This window comes from Panthera leo, chromosome A3, assembly GCF_018350215.1.
Source record: "Panthera leo isolate Ple1 chromosome A3, P.leo_Ple1_pat1.1, whole genome shotgun sequence".
In the NCBI taxonomy this organism is placed as follows: Eukaryota; Metazoa; Chordata; class Mammalia; order Carnivora; family Felidae; genus Panthera; species Panthera leo.
Window position 1 is genome coordinate 76,930,693 of NC_056681.1, and position 21,092 is coordinate 76,951,784.

The window sequence follows — 21,092 nt, forward strand, 5'->3', positions numbered from 1 at the left end:
TTTTTAGTTTTAGTTTTTTAGTCTTTATTTTTCTTTCAAAATATAACCAATGAAAAGGTTCATTCTACTACATGGAAGCTCTTCCTTATCTTAAGCTGGAACCTGCCCCTGCACTTTGCGCATGATAATATTGGCTCAGCCATCTGGTATCAAGTAAGTAAATATCCTACTGGTAGTTCTTAGAATTGTTCACTGATATTTCTTCTTCTCCTTCTGGATGTGGCAGAATTTCACTTCCTTCAAACCTTTAAATTTCTTGACTGATGGGTCCCTGCTTCCCCTTGGCAGTTCTGGCATTTAAAGAGCATTCCTTTGTCTTTATTTTTTGTTTGCTAAGATAAAATTCCATTTAACACATGCTTACATGTTTTCTTAATATGTGACAAATTACCTTTCCACTCAGTTGTAAGAAAATCTCTCGTAAGATGATTATCCCTATGGTCAGCTCTGCCAACAGCTACAGAACACTCCAGAACAGAGAGTAAAATCTGCCTGAAGACAGGAAAAGGACAGGAAAAGGACAATGTGACCCATTCCTTATTTAAAATAGTGTCACATTGGGCCTGTTTGCTATTTTATGTGTTGTACAGACTTGAGTTTTTTTCTGATAGGGACACCAAGAAACACGTCTTGGAGAGCATAGTTACTGTCTAAAGCTAGGGGAAGTATGGGTATTCTTCAAACCTTCCATTGAGTTCCTGCCATGCTTGAATGTTTCCAAACTTTCCTTGAATTTTTTGGAGTATTTCCCTTTTATCTGTAAGCCTAGACTTGCTTGGTGGAATGAGCTCCAAGGTTTAATGACTAGTGCATAAACAAGTATATACTCCCTTTGTTGGTGCTGAACCACATCTTCCAAAATTTAGGAAACAGTCTCTGGTCATTTTTCTGGCTTGAACTGCATAACCTTTGATGTTTTGGTCCTACCAGGGAAAGACTATCTTTTCCATTGGGGGCTATTTGTAAGAATTTTTGAACATTTCCAATAATTCATCAGAATTGAAATAGTATGTAATTTTTGTATTTTTAAAATAAACACACATCTATCCATCCATCTTTCTTGTCAAAGCTAGTGTCTCCTTTTCTGTTTTTGCCTAAATGTGTTTTTGGATGGTGTAAAGAGTGATGAGGAACAACTAAATGTGAACTGCAAAGAAGAAATAAAATTCCTGTTGCTTTTCCCTACAAACCTGATGGGTTTCATGTCTTTCTAGCCCTTATTCAGGCCAATGGGGAGATGGAGGCTGAAGGTTCTAAAGGTCAAAGTGAAGCACATCCCAGATGTCCCACCCACTGATTATAGCTTTGGGCAAGGTACAATAGAAAGAACTCGGAATTCTGGGATAAAAAGTTTCTAGCTCCAGCTCTGGAGGTGCTTAAGTCATTCGGCTTGTCTAAGCCTCACTTTCTTGGTCTGTAAATCTTGTATTCTACTGACTTCATTGATATAATGTGAGAGTCGGGTTCAATAGGGGAATGTCCCTTTCAGGTGGACTATTCTGAATGTGCTCAATTGTTTTTATTACTGTTCTTCCAGGCTTCATGGCAAGTAGAGACATGTTTTTTAGGAAGGGATACGTTTCCCAGAAATGTTTTGAGTGGCCCCACTTGTCCTTCCACCCCTGCCAGCTCTCCCTCCATAGCCTTTTACAGTACACAATCCAAAAAGTAATGGTGAGGCTTGTTTCCTGCACCAGGTAATCTTCGCTGCTCTCCCTGCTTCAGATTGAAGCCTCTAAGGAATTCAGTATCCCTCTGTCCCTCCCTGGGTTTTTTGCTGAGTTTTTGTGGGAAGCCTTAGAGGTCACAGGCATTAGGAAAGCTAATGTCTGAGATAGAGGGACTATATTGTGTTTAGGGACTATATTGTACTGGGCTGCACTCAGACCTTGGACATTTCTGGCATGGTGTGCCTCAATGGGAGGACCATGACACCAAGGCACTAGAGGGGTTCCTGAAAGGGTCCAGGAGTGCCGGGGGAAAGGGAGGTTTTGGAGAGCTGATGGCAGGCCATTTGTACCCCAGACTCCTTTCTTCACCATAGGATGTGTCACTTCACCCCATCTCCCACTTCTGTCCCCCAGGAATAAGTTTTTTCATCAGACAAAAGTGATTTAAGGATCCTGAGTGCAATACTGAAAACTGGGCACTTGGTCAGTAATATTTTCTTTGACAGAGACTAGCCATTTTTCAGTTTATTTTCTGGATACTTGGAAATTTCTGGTGTGTTGCCTTTAGTAGCTCAGGGAATCCACACTTAGGGCCATATAGAAGTATACTTTTCTGCCAAGCTTTGGTTTCTGAGGTGGGAATTCCTATAAATTATTGCTGCCTTCTTAGTTCTCATTAAAAACAAATGAGAATTATTTTGAAACCGAACAGCTATGTTGTGGACTGAACTGGTGAAGGAAAGAGAAAGGATTTCAGCCAATCCAGTCACACATTTCTGGGAAAGCAGAAAACGGGGGTATAAATGAATCAACAGATACTACCCTTTTATGTGTGTGCCCATCTTAAGTGTATTCGGTGTAATAAGAATATATAAGCTAGAGGGGAAGACTTTGTGATCTATGCTTCAGATTTATTTCTACTCCCTGGAGTCACTGCTTCACTAACCTTGCTCTGCCCCACATCATCCTTCATCCTTCCAAAGTAAATAAATGGAGTTCTCTTCAGCTTTTTTTCTTAATTAGCTATCAAAATTTGAGGTGTCACCCAGACTTTGAAGGCCCCTGTGACACTGCCTTAAGAATGCGGGGGTCGCCCCGCTGTCCTTGACCAACTCGCCCCTCTTCCATCAGCGGTCAGCAAGATACATGCAGCCACACACACGTTCCCTGCCGGGCTCCCGCCGCCAGTTCCAGAGATGGCGGAGCTCCTGGCCTCTGTTTGTATATAGAGCTGTCTGAAATGCATTCGGGATCTCTTGAGGTGAAAAGAGTTATATAAACAGAGAATGTTATTATGGATTCTTACTACAGATGGAAATGACTGGGTATTCTCAAAATAAATAACATTTCACATTTTTATAGATATGTAACATAATATGCATGTGTGTGTGTGTATTTATATTCTTTCCATCTTGAATACACAGCCTCTCCTTCCTCAGCACTTGGATAAGCCATTCATTTTGCCTCCTGCTTTTTTGATTCTCTTCTTAAGAATTCATTTAATTGTTGCCAGCGTTTGGGGAGTGAGGATGAAGCGGTTATAGGCTTCCTGCTAGCTCCCACCAGATAAGCCTGCCGTGGCTGTAGCAGTTAGGAGAGCTGAATGCTGAAAACACTTAAGTTCTGTTTTTCCACTTCCCCTCTAAAGAGAGATCAATCAGCTTGTGGCTCAGCGTAATTACAAATGGAAACTTCCTAGAAGAGATGCCCAGAGTTGGAGGATTCGATGTAAGGCACCTAGATTCAGAAGTTGCTTGTTTAGATATTTGGGCATCCCCCTCCTCTTTTTTTTGAATCTGCATATGTATTTTCTTTGAATTCTGGAGGGCAAAGCATGCCATGTCTCATTTACATTGATCTACTCTCAGTAAAACAAACAAGGGAAGGTAGGTAAACGAATGATAGGATTATCACTTTCATAATGGTGCCATTCCCACAAGAAAAATCTCGAGTATTGGGACCCTATGCTGGGGTTTGCAGAAAAGAGCAAAGATGCCAGAGATTTATCCTGAGCCAGGGAGGAGGAAGATTGGCATCCACAAGTCCAGGCAACACGAGGCGGACAACAGCTGGCTTTGCCAGCTCCACCTGGCTCCAATAAAGACTGGCTAGCATCCTTGGCAGTAGCTGGTGGGAGAGGCAGACAGAAGCCAACTGCCCCGAGGCTGGCCAGTTCTGGTGGAAGGTGGAGGAAGGAGAGGTAGCTGGGTGAGAGGGCCTCAGGCCCTCAGTATGGTGCTGAGAGAGTGGCTGACTTGGGGGAATTCAGGCCAATTAGAGAGTGATCCTTTCACACTCAGCCATCTGGAGATGCCTGCAAGGGGACTATCCTCAGTGAGAACTTCCAAATTTTAGGAGGATTTAATGAAATCTTAAACTAAGATTTACTGAATGCCTAATACACAAATGGGCTCTTTGATAGGTGCTGGGGTCAATAATAGGAATAATCGCTACAGTGATAAGAACAAGATGATGCTAATGATAATAGCAAACTTTTAATGAGCACATATTAAGTGCCAGATTCTGTAACATCCATCAGCCCTCACCATCTTACTCCTCACAATCTTCTATAACATAGGTATCACCATCCTCCTCATTTTAGTAGGAGGAAACCAAGATTTAGGGAGTTTAAGTAGTATCCCCAGAATCATAGAATTAGGTGATAGCTGGGATGGACACCTAAGCAGTCCAACCCTTAATCTGACTTCTAGACTATATGAAAGAATGTACAGTCTGTAGTGAAGGAATTAGTAGTCTAGTAAATAAGGTAGGCATGAAAGAAAATGCATAGAGTAATGATGAAAACAATCCCATAGTAATGCACTTTGCAACAAAACAAATTCATGTATAACAGGATTGAATATTGGATTTCATTACTGGCTTCAAACTATACTCAAACATTAACTGCATAATAACTCAACTTGTATTTTTGGGGTTAAATTTTTTGGACTCCATGCAGAGGGATATGGAGGGGTGTCACCACAGAGCCATAGTAAGAGTAGCTGATTTGTACAGTATATTGTTAATAGCTGATTTTCACTGGCCATGTACCATGAAGTCACTAATTATAGTTCCTAAAACCATCCAGAAAAGTAAATAATGTTATCCCTGATATAAAGGCCATGGAGCCTCAATGATTTGTTTCAAGTTCAGAGTTAGTAAAGTGGAAGAGCTGGGATCAGAAGGGTGACAGAATGATCCCAGTCCAATGCTTTCTTCACTATGCCGTCTTTACTGCCTGTCTTCAATCAAGTGGGATATATGGAAAGACTACACATGGTACAATTACACAGAGTAAGAAGCATATTTAACTGTATGAAAGGAGTTTTCATAGGAAAGAGGAAGCCAACATTTACTGAGTTCTTCCTATGTGCCAGTCACTGAACTGAACACTTAGCATGTATTGTTTCATTTAATTTTGTAAAAGCTGAGTCGGGGGCACCTGGGTGGCTCAGTCAGTTGAGTGTCCAACTCTTGGTCTCGGCTCAGGTTCTGATCTTATGGTTCCTAAGTTCAAGCCCCACATCAGGTTCTGTACTGACAGTGTGGAGCCTGCTTAGAATTCTGTCTCCTTCTCTCCCTGCCCCTCCCCCACTTGCTCTCTGTATCTTTCTCAAAATAAAAAAAATAAAAATAAACTAAAAAAAAAAGCTGAGTCAGGATTTACAGATGAATAGGAATTTTCCAAAGAGAACCGTGGGAGAGATGTGGCTATTCCAAGCAAAGAGAATAGTATGGAAGGTGTAGAGGCATGAGATATTATGGTGTATTTGTGGGAATTAAAATCATTTTGGTATTACGAAAGCATAAAATACAGTACGGAAGTGGAGTGTGTCAGTGTGTGTTGGCGGGCGTGGAAGATGTTTGTGACTGGATGTGACATTGTAAAGATAGAACTTCAATGACATCAAGAGGGCCTTGGACCAAGGAACATGGATCTTTACCTATAGAGATCAGGTAGCAGAGTGAAGGGAAAAACAAATCTAAGTACATATTTAATTTTCCTAAAAAATCTTGAAAAGTAGAGCTATTATCCCAGTTCTTTTAAGCCAATAAGAAGACAAGTTCACATAGAAAGATGAAGGAATTTAGCCAAAATCATACAGTTTGTAAATGGCAGACCTGGGCTTTGAACCCACTTTTTTGGGGGCTCAAAAACCACATTTGTTTTACATCAAGTTGTTGCTGCTTGAAGTAGTTCAGTTCCACAGATTGGAAAGGAAATGAACAAAAAGAAGGTGGACAGAAAGTGTTCAGCAGCTTCAGACACGCTCATCCAAGATTATCCTGTTACCGAAATCAATTGCTTGCTTACAGATTTTTATTTAAATTCCCAACAATTACCCTTGCCACCACGACCTTCTTGAAATGCCAGTCAAGAAAGGTGATGTAAGATGGAGTCACACAAAAGCATGAAGAAAATGACCACTTCAAATAAACATGGAGCTTCTCTAACTTCTTTCACTAGCTAGGTTGCCACTGTTTAAGTTTAGAAAGTAGGGCGGCCAAGAATTGCTGGTGCTGGTCGTGCATACACAATGACACTCCATGAGGACAAAAATCTTACTAGTAGTCTACTTGCCTTAGTCCTAACACTGAGCTGTCTCCATCTGGAGGAAAGGATCCATTTTTCTACCCATACAAAAGTGCCATATGGGTTAGCAGAAGCCCCCCTCAGGAAAGAAGGAAGCATCAATAAATTGGCAGTTCTCATCAAAAGTTTGATTTAGTCTCCACATTTTAGATCAAGGAGCACCACTGTAACAATTGTGTGCCTAATTTGCAGAAATGGTAGCATTTAAATTCAAATTCAATGGCGCTTTCAACCTCTACTCCAAGTTGTTGTTAACCTTCCCATGCGTGTGATATTCTTGATTGACACTGCAGGTTGTTTTGCTTGTTCGTTTGTTTGTTTTGGTCCTACCAAGAATGGAAAGAGCTGTGGTACAGGGGCCAGAGAGTTCACTTTTTCTACTCACTAGTGGGCTGAACATTTCCATGTTGGTTACTTTCTCAGAACTCCACTTTACTCAGCTTTGAATTGTGCCTAATAATACCTACTTCACAAGGGTGTTTAATGGTTAGTTCCCAGTTGGAATTAAGTGCTGAAAAGTGGTCCTGATGATCTGATTATCCATGTGTTACATAGTATCAGAGTCAAGATAACACAGATGCATCTTCACCCAGCCTGGCTTGGAACTGCTTTCATGCCAGAACCCCGAAGGGACAGGTTTACTCCAGAGACAAATAATGGAGTCTGGATTCAAAATGGGGTGGTCTTAAGGAGATGTAAAGGCCAGTCTTGCAGGTGGCCTGACTCCACACCACCTACAGTCTATATTTTTTTTGCTAGCCACTCTTTAAACCTTCTTTGGTTGATATCCAGTTCATCATGAAACTATTTTATTAATATAACATGTAATGTATAAAGCTACACATTACTTTTACGTATAATATACATTTAGATTATACATTAATACAAGTATCTAAATTAGCTCCTTCAAAGTCTTTGTTCAACTATACCTTGTCAGTCTATCATGACCACCCAAAATAAACTCCACCTTCCTCATAGCACACCTTCTCCTCCTTTATTTTTACATCTATTCGTTATTACCCTCTAACATACTACTTACTTGTGATTTTGTTTATGTTCCTTCCCACACCCACCAGAATATACGTCCTATAAGAACAAAGATTCTAATTCGTTGTTTTCATAGCTTTTTCCCAGCGCCTAGAATTTAGTAGGAGGTCATTTTGAAAAAGGAAATTATATTATTGTTGCTTTTCTCTCCTAATTTCCAGGACCTGAGAGCTTATTTTAAACAAACTTGTCAATAAAATGCTTTTTCTTTTGATAGTCAAGATACAACTCCAGACATAGAAGCTTTAATTAGCATACTCAAAAATTTTACTTGGCCCATCATTTATTAAAACTAAAGTAATTTCCCAATTGTCCAGAGTGATACATTTTCCCTGGAGATAAGAAGCCTGAAGGTTGCTTTTGTCTATTTCATAGAAAGAAATAAAATTTGAAAGTTATGTCTTCCATCTGTGATTTTCTTCCCACAATATTATTAGAGACTACTAAGATTGTAATGTCAATCTGAGGTATTGCCTAATAGATAGTAATTAAAGACTTAAATCTCGACACAAACAATGCAGAGATATTGCTCTGAAAGGATAAAGAAAAAATAAAGTCCATCTGCTCCAAATCTCTCAATGTGAAAATACTTGTTTATAAATTGTCAAGCCCATATATATATGTGTGTGTGAGTGCGTGTTGCTTTTTTAAATAATGGTTATTTCAGGCGAGTGCAGAACTTTACTTTTGTCATCTATGCATATAACATTTGTATGAAAATAATGAGACTTTTTGGTGACTTAATTGATCCACTGAATTTTCAGATGCTAGTTAAACAGCTAAGGCAGATGAGGTGACAAAAATTTTTTTTTTAATTTTTAAGTAATGTAATGGAAACACAAATAAATTACAGTATGTTTGTGTGAAGGAATCATTTAACAAGACAACATACAGATATGTGTGGGTTGAGGGGGAAGATGGGTAGCTTTCTTATAGGGAAATATAAAATGGTACATAATTCAAGATCACAGACAGCTTAATCACATAAATATAAATAGAGACAACCCATTTTATTTGTTGCCTTCTTGCTTTTATATTTTATCCTGTAACTTTATTTTGTTTAACAAACAGTGATTTTTCTTTCTCTCTCTGTGAGTAACTATTTTTCATTCCTGAGTTTTGGTGGGGGTTGGGGTAGGGAGAGGCTGAAAATATCAGTAAGAAAATATGAAGAAGGACTGAGCTATCTTTGTCTGCTGGTTGTAACCTGTGTTTATTATTTTTTAAGGGGTTAAGATACAACTGCTATGGGATCCAGAAAAAGGAAATCATATTGGCTGCTTCTCGTGTGTAAGAAGCATTTCAGCCTAAGCCTAGTGAACTTCCTGGAATGCTACCCTCGGCTGATGGAAGCTGAGCCTGTGTTGTAAGCAGTGCATATTATTGTATAAAATTTACTGCAAAGGGGAGTGATATGAATAGAGAATGTATACAGTAGCTTACTGCGTGCTAGCAGGTCTTTTCTGGGCTCCTAAATGTTAACTGGATAGTAATGTAAGTTATTACACTCATTAAATTAGGCCACAAACAAGTCAACAGTGATTCAGCAAAATGGCTTTGTTTGTATAGTGCAAGGAAGTCTGATAGATATCCAGTCACACATTTATGGCTAAATGGATGAAGATTTTAACATTACAGCCTAATAAAAACCCCATACTGTGTGATTAAATAAGAGGGAAAGCAGTAAAAAAGAGAACGCGTAATGACGGTAACATGTAGGTCAGTTACAATTTAATTGTCATTGCACTTCATTGCTAACATATCAATTCTCTGCTGCTTAGCTGAGCAGAAAACAACAACTTAACATGTACACTGGGCCCACTGACGAGTCGTCAAACCCCCACTTCCATCACCTGCTTTTGACTACTTCCTTAACAACCACATGAAGTCTTCCTGCTTTAATAGGATAATCTCGCTGAAAGCTCCTGCTGACTATTTCTTCCCATGCTCAATGCATCAATGATCAGTAAATTTACTTCACACTCTACATAGATGCTAAAATTAGATTGTTTGCATTACAACTTTCAATACTTCTGCAACAAGAAACACCTGCCTGCAGATTTATATTGTTTTGTTTAATGGTTTAAAATAAAGATAGCCTCACAGTGGCGATACCTTGATGTACTATATTGGAGGCGCACAATGGCTGATCATTTTTCTTACTTATCCAATTTGTACTGTATTTCTTGCCATATAAGGTATAGCTTCATTATCATTAATTGCAGCTTTAGAAAAACCGAGGAAGTATTTATTCTTGCCAACTTTGCTGCAATTTTACTTATTCAGTGCAACTACGAAAGGGAGGGGGGTAAGAAAGCACTGTATATTTAACTCCCCACCCCCCCCCCCCAGAATCTGGATAATTCACGCAGATCTCAAAGGGGCTTTGGCACCTTTTTAAAATGTTAGCTCTAAAGAATTGTCTGTCTAGCACACTTATGCTGATCTATAGTAAAGACTTAACCGAGTACATAACTGAACTATTAATTCAGGTGCCTAAGGTGACATTTTTTATCCAGCTTAGCGTAGTCTATTCCGTATAGAATAGAGTACAGCTCCTGGTAGAAAAAAAATGATCCAAGGGAAGATAGATAACTTTATTAGAATGATTAGAAACATCCACATTTTTTTTTCTATTTCCAAATCTTATTTTAATTCAGATTTCTGGGAATCCGGCCCATAGATTCCAAATGTCGCTAGTGTACAAATCTGGCAGATTTTCTTTCCTTTGCACCTCACCTACCTAGATAGAATTATGTGTCATCCGAGGGTAAGGAAAAGGGCCTGGCGTTCAAGATCATGAACAAGCAAAGAGAAGACCCCAGGAATAAGTTCTGCTCCTAAATTAACATCTATAGGCAGCCTCTAAGCAGTGAGAGTCAGTAGGTGTGTCTTAAAGATTTGGGAAGAGCCTTGTGGTTACTTCTAAGACAGAGTTCATGAATCACCATTCTCATTTAGAGATCAAATATGGATAGTTACAAACCCAAGGCTGTGATCGTTAAGAAAACATTTAAAATACCACCTTTCTTGTGTTTTGTTTCTTTCTCCTTTATTCCTTGTGGAATAGGAACTCCTTTCTTTGAGTTCAACCAGGGAGAAGACCAAAGTAGTACAGTACTTTTGGTTTCCATGGTGCTACTTATAAAGATTATGCAAAGTGCTTAATGAATAAGTAACTCTTCTCAACACTTTGCAGATGAGACACTTAAGAGATTTGGACAAAAATAACAATATGAATAAAAAGTTAGCTGTGGTGCTCCAAATGCCTGATTTTCTACATATATCCCTGTCAACTCAACTGCACCAAAAGAGTGACTTATCTTCCGGTGATAGTATTCTTTGACATCGTTCTGATAATCGGTATAGGTCAAGTTGGTTCCTCTAGCATGGTTAGCTTTCTTACCATCCTGGACAATCATGTCTAGTGGAATTGATGACACTCATCCCCATCTAGGAAATGAATGCTGGTGATATGCAGAAATTGCTTGACATACTACAGATATGCCAGCAACTGGGGCAGAAGGCTGAGGAAGACCTATCATCTCAGAACTATCCAAACAGATATTTTATTGGTAAGGGTTTTCATCCTTTTCTTTTAACTCATTTGTTGAGTGTTCATATACATTTCTCTCTGTCCCTATTAGAAATAAATTGTAAGTACAAGACTCATTTTCACAAGTAACATATATTATTCAGGGGGGGATAAATGCATTGATTTTTCCATAAAAATGAGCTCTGTAGATTTACAAGTGCCTGGCTAGCTAAATACAGAAATGTGATAAATTCAAATTCACAACAATGAATTTAACCGCATTATCATCCGAATAATCCATTTAACCATATTTTAACCTATCTGAAAGTAGCTGGAAGAAGGATTGAGGGAAAACAGTTTTCAGGTATTTTTAGATATTTTTGAATCATAATTCCTACTTGTCTAAGTTTTAAACTTGACCAAAATGCCATATTCATTTTATCTTTGAATCAAAGAGAACTTGGCAAATTTCCTAATGACAAACTCCATTCAGTGACTTGAAGCATTGACTCATCACCCAGAATATTAACTATCTCGATTTTTTTTACATTACTTAGCTGCTTTAAATGTTAAGGCTGATCAGTGTTCTCTGGGGCCATTTTAGATTTGTCTCTCTCAGAGCAGTAGGAGAGCAGGAACGGAATGAGAGAGCCATAACCCCACTACACATTGTGTGTATGTGTGTGTGTGCATGCGCGCACGCCTGTGCACACACGTATGTGTTCATGACGCTTGTGTAATGCTTGATTTGGCAGTATGGGCTTCCACTTTCTCCAACAGCTGCTTTTTATAAGCTTATCTGAAACCCTGACACAATTTTTGGAAGCTCATTAGACTTAAGAGTGATTGCAAATGAAAGAGGATGCACGGTTACTCACTGACATTCATGCCTGCGTTTTAAATCTCATGCTGTATTGTTGCAGATCTTGATTTCACACTCAGATGCTTAACCCCACATTAATATGTGTCTTCTTTCCCAAGATGAACACAGTTGCCTTCCCTGCCTGGCATTATCATTCCCTGCCAACAAAATGGATTGCAGGAAATTGGGGGCGGGGGAACAACGATGGTGTCTCAAAACTTTAACCATGATTTTTCAATTTATTCTTTAATGCAGTGCATATTTTTGAGTGCCTACTATGTACAACCCTGTACCAAGCACCACGTAGACTCTTCTTGTGAGTTAGGTTCTCAAATAAGATGGCAGATGTTTTCATCTCCCTAGGGTCATGCCAAAAGTCTATTTCTTTTTATCTTTCCTATTAAATTATGTTTACCTGAATATATCAGGTTCATTTCACCTAGGCAGGATGTCCCATTAAGCATGACAAGTAGAAGGTTGCAAGATTAATGCCCTTCTTGAGCTTGAATTAGTGTGTCAGCATCTTTCCAGACCTGGGACCAGAGTATATAGGAAGTATTCCATAATGGACCTTAGCCTCTAACTGAACTGCTCTAATATTATTTCTATAACAAGACTACTTTTAAAGAGCCTCATTATTGGCTTCATTAGATATGTTACTTGCATCAGTGGCTGTAGTTATGCATATAATATAGGAGAGGTTAACATAGCGTATTTTTTATGTATTATATGGCATATAGCTTGAAGTAGCCAAAAGGTTTATGGCGATGTAATTGGTAGTTAGTGTGAAATTTGTAAGACAAATAGACAATATCTAGGGTAACCCCTCTAATCCTCTTCTTTCAGTTTTTTACAGCCACCAAAGGGCCTCATTAAAACAGCAGTCAGCACCTTAGTGAAAAGATACAGTGCTTAGAGTGCCCAAATGTGACAGAAAATCTGCATTTTGTAAATCTGACACCTTTGATAGATTATACAGTGTGAAGCCATTTCTTCTAAGCGTTATGATAATGCTTAAGGTTCTCTTCTGAATCCAACTTTGCTATATTCACTAGCTATAACAATGTGAAAAAGAGCCGATTGAATAAAATGAAGCTTAGAAGGTAGAGAGGAACCTTTTTCTATGGCACAAAGCTCTTTGCACGCAAAGGGGCTGGAAAGCAGCCCTTGGCATTTCCAAGGACCACTTAATCTTGGGGGTAACATTCCTTTAAATATGAGGATGCTGTTTATGATATGCTGGCATTTGTGTTGTGGAGGTGAAACAACCTGTGGGCTTCCAGGGTGGACGAATAGTGGTTTTATATGCTACTTGGGAAGGATTATTGGCTTTTCATCTATTTTTACAGATTAATGTTTTACAACTGTACCCAGGCTGAGGGAATTAATGAAAACCTTACTGTTCATTTCACAAAAGAGACTTTTGAAATCCGAGACTTCAGAATGCAGAAGTTCGATGTAAATGATGTGAAACTAGGCAACTCTGGTTAGTTCAAGGTGGCGGCCAAAGCAGAGCAGGCCCTGTGAAAGTGCCACCGTGAGTTTTGGAAGCGTTACTGCAGGTGTCCGAGGCAAAGATTGCCTCCCTCCAAACCCTCCCCGTATCTTCTCCCATGCCAGCACAAGTGTTTGGCCTGGCTCCTTTCCACACAGTCTAGACCCCAGTGCCCCATTCAGGAAGATTTGTGTGGAGGGCCCACAACAAAGATGGAACTTAAAATTGGAAGATCTGTAGAAGTAATCGTTAAAAAAAAATTGTACTATCTGTAAATTTACATTTTCATGGTAGCTAGAGGGGAAGAAGGTGTAGCATAAAACTTATGAATATGATTATTCTCTATTTTAGCCCAAGATTTGAGAATATTTACTAATTATGATAAGACCAAAATGCAAGGATGACCTCTCTTGAGTCTTTTGTTTCTGCCTATGAGTGAACACTATCCCTGTAAATATATTTCCAACAAAGGGAGAAAAGCCCCTTCCCGACTCTCCCAAGCTTTCCGTCTCTCTGGTCAAATGATATTGAAATGAATCTTTTGTATCTAGAAACCTCTAAAAAGATAGCCAGACCATTTTGACCTACATACACTTTATGCATTTTATGATGAGTATAAACTGCTTACTAAAGTAGTAGCATATATTTATTAAAAGTTAAAGATAGAGAAGATGATTAAAAAGCTTCTTGAATTATTTATGTTTTTACTCCATAGCATGACAATAGAGTGTTATGTGTAAGCACCTATCATTCGAATGAAGGAAACATATCTGACATTGTTCATGTTTTAGAATTGAAAGTCTTCGAGGACGGATTGATAATCAGATTTAAACATGCCAAGGTAATCACCTCTTGTTTCTCCTTAAGTATACATGGCCATACATGCCTACTGAAATTCCCTTTTCAGTATCTTAGGTTACTCATTTTGAATCTATTTATTAAAAGGGTTAGGTTTTTTCCCCCACTGTGATAAAAGAAACCAGTTTTCATTTAAATGATTCCATTTAGGTATTTGCAATTATTAATAATGCAGAATACAAAAGGAAATATTTCTATGACAGGAACCTTGAAATGAATCCTTGAGAATTTGGAATGGATATTGCTTTCTCTGACAATAATCTGGGGCCAGTCTCTACTTTTGTTGAATGCAGTAGTTTTGGTTTGGTTTAGGTTTTTTTTTTTCTTGTTTTGAGGGTCAGAGCTATTAAATTTTAGTCGGTTGCTAGAGGGAGTGGCGGGCCTCTTGGCTGAGAAATCTACTTGAAATTACTCTTTGGGAGAAAAAAAAGGAGAAAATTGCCTCATCAGACCCATCTTTCAACCAACAAATCCTGTGACTCTCACTGTTCTTAATTGTTGACCCCTACCATCTGTGTCATGCAATGTGGCAGGAACTCTCCCTTCAAATAAAGATCCATGTTACCTCATCAGGATGTACTTGTTAAAAGTGATAATGGTTCAGAATCGGTACTGAGCCACGTGAAATACAATATCCTCTCTTAAAATGTGGAGGTTTGGGGCCTAAATTAATACCCTTGGTACATAAGTCATTATGCTATCTGAAAATCTTTTGATTTGAGTGGAAACTATCTGTGAGATGCTTTTGTTATCCAAAGAGTTCGAAATGCAGTATTTATTTAATTTGGAGAAGAAGTTATTGTGTGATGTCTACTACTAAGTGTTGAGTGCCATTTAGCCTTTAAAAAGCTCCCTTTACACATGTAGTACCAACACTTGAAAATGTCTTTAAGGAATTATGTATTTTCTCCTCAAATACATTTTAAAAAAAAATCTGATATGTATGTGGCATTAGGTGAGGGGGACTGGACTTAAGAAAAAAAAAACTGCAACCTTTTACAGTGAATTCTCTTACTGCATGTGGTTTGCCTGCCCTGACAAATGAACTTAAAGGGGCATTGTGAATAGGGTGTGTGGGTTTAAAATTCAGTGGATTATTCACATCTGTTAGGTGAGAATTAAAGAGAGCTGAATAATGTATTCTTATGTTTTAGAGCTATCACTGCCAAAGGCTACTGACTAGTAAGTGTCAACATCTGTGTTACTTCTTTAGATTTCCTGATTCGATGTGTCTAAACATTTCATTTACTACCGGAATTTTTTAAAGTTGTTTTAAGCCTCTGATGCACTATTTCATTGAAAGATATTATTAGCAAATATTAGTTAAGGGATTGTATGTACAATTAGCCCCAAATAACATTAACTGAATGTTGTGATTCGTATTATTGAAAGAACGTCAGACGCTTGAAACGGTAAATAATGGAATAAAAATAAATAAAGGTACCTGTATTTTGACAGTGATATTCCACCTCTGGTTTTCCCATGCGCAAGCGTAAACATGCGCGCACGCACACACACACACACACACACACACACACACACTGTCTCTCTCTCTCTCTCACACACACACACACACACACACACACACACACGCACAATCATTCAAATGCCTTTTCTTTCTCTGTCAAAAATATTCATTAAAAACATTTCACTGTGCTGCCTTTTAATATAGCACGGGCATTCAACCTGCGCAGGAAGCTTCCTGGAACCGCACAAATACTGTGTAATTATCTGGTGGCTCCCTGCTGGCTGCTGCATATTCCAAGCACAAAGTGAGCAGCGCATTTCTAGAGCCTGACTCCTGTCTTCATTGTCCCTGCTTGGAATATGAAGCCTCACTTCATTATAGTAGACCTGATCAAACTTGATAGATTTAGCCATTATTCTTGACTGTGTCAACTTTCCACAGTTTTTTTTTTTTTTTTTTTTTTTTTCTCCCTCCTTGGGCTCTTTTGTTTTGCCACCCAGGGAATGCAGAATATTCTGAGTCTAGGTTTCTCTCTTTCTCGACTCTTCTTCTCTTTCTTCCCTCCCTCTGGGCTCTCTCAATCCCCCTCCTTCTCCCTCCACCCCATTTCTTTCACCATCTCACCCCCTCTCCCTCTCCCTTCTCCCACCCAAACAAACCAAGGATTCAACAAATAATGTTCCTTCCACATCATGTGATTCAAGGAAAATAAGGCTTGCAATTTTTCTCTCAATTGTCCTCTTTGGTTTTGATTTTTTCAGTTACTATAAAAGAATTCTGCAGCAATGTTGACACACAAGGCAGAAATGCTTTGAAAATCCTTTTCTATTTCCTGTTAGTAGCACAGTAACTTTTGCTCTATGATGTTGTTGTGATGGTTGGGGTTTTTTGTTTTTTTGTTTTTGTTTTTTGGTTTTTTTTTTTTTTTTTTGCAGGGGGGTCTGTTTTATGACAACTTTCAAGAAGCACTTCAGAGTTCATATTTTCAAGGATTAGCCACATCAGTGTATCTTAACAAATTTTATAAACGTTGCAGTGCATCTTCTTTACAAAAGGCATTAGATCATTCTCTAGGCAAATACAGATGTTGATACAACTGGTTTAGCATAACAGATTGCCTTGTAGTTTTTGAGAGTTGCTATGCAACAATAGAGAATTGTATCATAGTTCTCACAACATTTTAAAGTATCAAAAAAAAATAATGCAAGTTGTATTACCATAATTAGGATCACACTGATCCCTTACACTGTCACGGAACAAGTTAATCAATATGTAAGGTATTTGTTAGTGACCTTAAAATACTTATAAAGTCAGTTTATCATTACCCTAGTTAATGAACATTTTGTGGTGAGATTTTATTCCTGGGGTTTTAATTTTTTTTTCTGTAGTGTATACATCCCTTCGGTGGACCCCTAGCACTGTTTAAAAGCAGAAAATAATGGTTGATGTTAAGGTCTGCTTATTAAGTGCAAATTATTAATACAGTAAAAACTTAAGGGGCTTGGAAAGTCCTCTACTCTCCAGAGTCTCTCTGCACTCCAAACCGCTTCCCCCCCCTTTATTATGTTTATTTTTTGAAAGCAAAAGCCAGGCTCCCAATCTGATGGTTTTCAACAAGTTTGCTCACAGGATTCTTATTGTAGCATCTGGTTTTATGCCACAGAAATAAGGTACGAGGCTAGTATGGCTTGAATTTAATATTATCCTACTTAAATTAAAAATAAAATAATTATTTTTTAGAGTGGCATTTTCAGTCACACCAAAAGCTTCGCGGCATCTTAAAATGTAAATTGCCATGAAGCAACACAAAGGAGAAAGGGAAGATTTTGAAGGCAATCGCACTGATCACTTAATTCAGTGGCTGCATATCCACTTGGCATAAGGTAATTAGAGTGCCACATTGCTGTAAAGACAGAAAGCTTAGGGTCCCATTCTGACTCACCCAGACGATAATACATGATTAGAAGTCAGTGACAGATCACAACTGCTGAATGACCCACCAAGGTCTTATCAAGGGCAAATCGCATAATTAGCATGCACTTCGCTGGCAGAGGAGTGCAGTGCTATTGTTCCCGCACAATCAAATTAGCCCCGCCAATGAGGTCAGTGTTCTGTGACCTTAGAGACATTTCATGTATTATTCCCCCCTCCTTGTCACACACATGCACACACACACGTGCAATGTGCACACATTAATACACACTTAAACTGAACCTAAGTTCTGTGGACACTAACAACATGTTTTATAGAGACATTTTTGAAGTACAGTCCATTGACTCTTTAGTTCACCATGTATGGAATGAGGAATGAGGAAGCCAGTTAATGTAGTCTGACCCTGGGGGACACATATGTAATGGAGCTACTTTGACATAAATTCAAGAATCTAGTGAGGCCTGGATCTCACATTATTTGCTCTTAATACATCTGCAGCATCCCACATGTACTAATGAAGTCTTAATTCAAGCTTCAGGTCTCTTCGTCCTTCTAGTGATCAAAATGACGCCGTGGATATGTCCACTCCACCTCCACCCCATCTACATTTTCCTCAGGCATTGTCCATTTCTAGGACCCGAAACTTCTCTCCAAAAGGACAGTGTTTCAGGAATGGCCGATGTCTCTCCTAGTTCCAGACTATTCTTACAGCCAAAGCCCCACCACACTGTGCCACCAACTGTCCACTGAGTGCAGCTGTCGCAGTGTCCGGTGTTTTCCTTGCTGGGTGACATGTCAGGCTGCAAAGCTGGCATCTTCTTTTCATTTTCAGCAACTTGGGGATGTGGGCAGAGCCCTTCAGTGAAACAACTTGAATGACTGGCTTGGAGGCTGTTTTGTTTCTAGCCTGAAAGTCACTTTCTCATTTGTTCTACACACTTTGTCACGTGTTCAGTGCACATAAGAGGTTGTTTGACACTCAGCAGGAGTAGCAGCATCTGTTCCCTCCGCCCTGTGCTTCCCCTTTTTCGGCTATACTCTTTCCAAACCAGGTACCATCTCCCACACTTCTGGACGCCATTTTGCTGACATTACCTGCTATTGAACTTTCTACTGATTCTTTTAAAGAAATTGTTTACATCGTATCATATTAAAGCTGAGTTTGGAGTCCTTTAGTGAAGATAATGAAGATATTTCCTTTTGTGTAGAGCTAAATAATTTCAAGTTTTTATTCCCCAAATCTTGCCCAAACATGACTCACAATTTACTACTATTAAGAGAAAGCTCACATGAGCTGAGATTTCATGACATTTTCAGAAACATCTAGTCCAAATTTTAGTGCTAATGAGAAGTCTAGGGAATATTGATTTGTGTAAGAGGGAGGGGCTCTGGCTTGAGGCTATTGTGGGGGGGGGGGTTGCTGCATGAGGTGTAGAAAGCTTTGGCTGTATGGTGCAATCAAGAAGCAATGGACTGAATATCAGATGACTTGGGTCTAGTCCTGGCTTTGAACTTGGCTGAGGCTTTCTTCATTCTTGGCCTTGATGTCTTTATCTGCCAAATGACTAGATTTGGCAAGAGGCTGTCTGTGATCCCTCCTAGCAATAGTGTTTTGTATTTCTAAAACCTGTGTGAAAGCTTTGCCCAGTCCATTTGGTTATATGTACTAATCAACCGCAGACCTTAATGTTTGCACGTTACAGCTCTGACCGCTGTAACGGATAGTGATATTGCAGACGGGGGACCGAGACCTTGGAATTCTAACACACGCAAGGAAGAGAGGGGTACAAGTGTATCTATTGTTTACAAGATTTCCTCCCCCTCCCACCTTCCATGCATACACCTTCTATAATTAAACACTAAGGAAGGGGAGAAGCCAATGAAAGCACAACTGATTTATGTTTAAATAATATGTTCCCAAAGTGTCACTGAGCAGGCAAGTTCATCTTTGAGCCAATTAAATAATTCGAGCTCCAAGTTGGCCTCTTCCGTAATTGTTCTATTTTGTGATGCTTGCATTTTAATGGGCGATGCATTTTTACAATTGTATCATGGTACTGTTGTGCTTCCAAACGTATTTTCTTGGGGAAATAAAGGATTTCGATTGACTTCTGTTTTCTGAAGCTGAACTACATGGACATTTTAAGAGAAGGAGACTTAAATTAGAGTTTAATAAATAGTACAACGTCCTCCTGAGAATTTATTTCTAAAGTATATTTCTTTTATTACGGATGTCTTGGCCATTTGTGCTAAACGCATGGATGAAACTTTTTTCTTGTATGGCACAATGATAATTTCTAAAGGTGTTGATTGTGCAAACACAGGGACATTTCCCTTCAATGAGAATTAATATTGTCTGTCTGTAGAACGGTAGCAGTAGTCAGTGTGCCACAAAAGTTCCTGAAAACATTATATTTATAATGATTGTGATACGCTGTTCCATCCTTCTGGTATTTAGCCTTCATGGTAACTTCTTTTTGATGAAAAAATATAGAGAATTATGCACAAAGGAGCAGTTTTTATACTTGTAATGGAAATATTAAAAAGGGACCCATTTTTACAAATTGTCTCTCTAATAGAGATTTTACAGCATCTGTAAAATATAGACACTGCATCTTGCAGCACTGTATCTGCTGTAAGGGTGTGTGCCAATTTGCATAAAGTGTATATTTTCATATGTGTGCTCCTTGTCCATTATATACATCACATATAAATATAAATCATGGCACCCAAAGTCTCAGGGGGTCCCCCCCCACCTTAGTCCTCCAGTGCAAACCATGAAAGTCCCCTAACAAACAGGATTAAAATTCACTCCTTTCAACCATCCCAGGCATTTATTCCTTCCTTTTCATTGAGCTACATTTGTCTGATTTAACAAGATAAGATTTGAGTGCTGATGCAGCCCGTTGTTAATGTAGCAGCCGCATCCACCATACCATCGACACTCGGCATCAGAGGAATGCATAAATCAGGTATTCAAAAAAAATTAGATATGCAGCACACCAGTTTTATAGTCCCAGCCTCAGAAATTGAAATGGCCCAGATTAATGTATTATATCTTACACACTGTCCGAGTGAATCAACTTTAATATATTGAACAGATTCGCAGAACAAGACTTTGTTATCTAAGGAGCACTCGGAAGAAGGAATTGACCTGAGGATTTGATTTGGTTCAGGTAGTTCATGTTGTACAGCAGCATTTGAATAGTTTCACATAAAAATAAAATTTGTATTAGAAATATTTCCCATCATTTCTGGGCTCATCTGCACGGCAGCTTTGCAGAGGGCCAATATTACAGAAACAATGTCCGGCCAAGATATGATTTTAACCTTTGCTTCTGACATGGCAAAACAATATAATTGTAATTTTAATGCAAGCTGCTGTTTCTCAGCAAGGCAGCTTGTACGGGCTGACTTTAACTAGTTTGGATTTTGACTGGAAATGAAATGCCCATTGAATTGCTCATACAATAGAAGCACCACAATTTGTAGCGTTCCATTCCCAGAGGCTCAGTCGGGGCTGAAGCTGTTCTGTGAAGAAGCTGCTTTTTATACTGCTGGATACCATTCCAGGGAAGGACGGGCTTGGAAGCAGTGCAAGGTTGTGAGGACAGTAGCTCTTTTCCTTGCC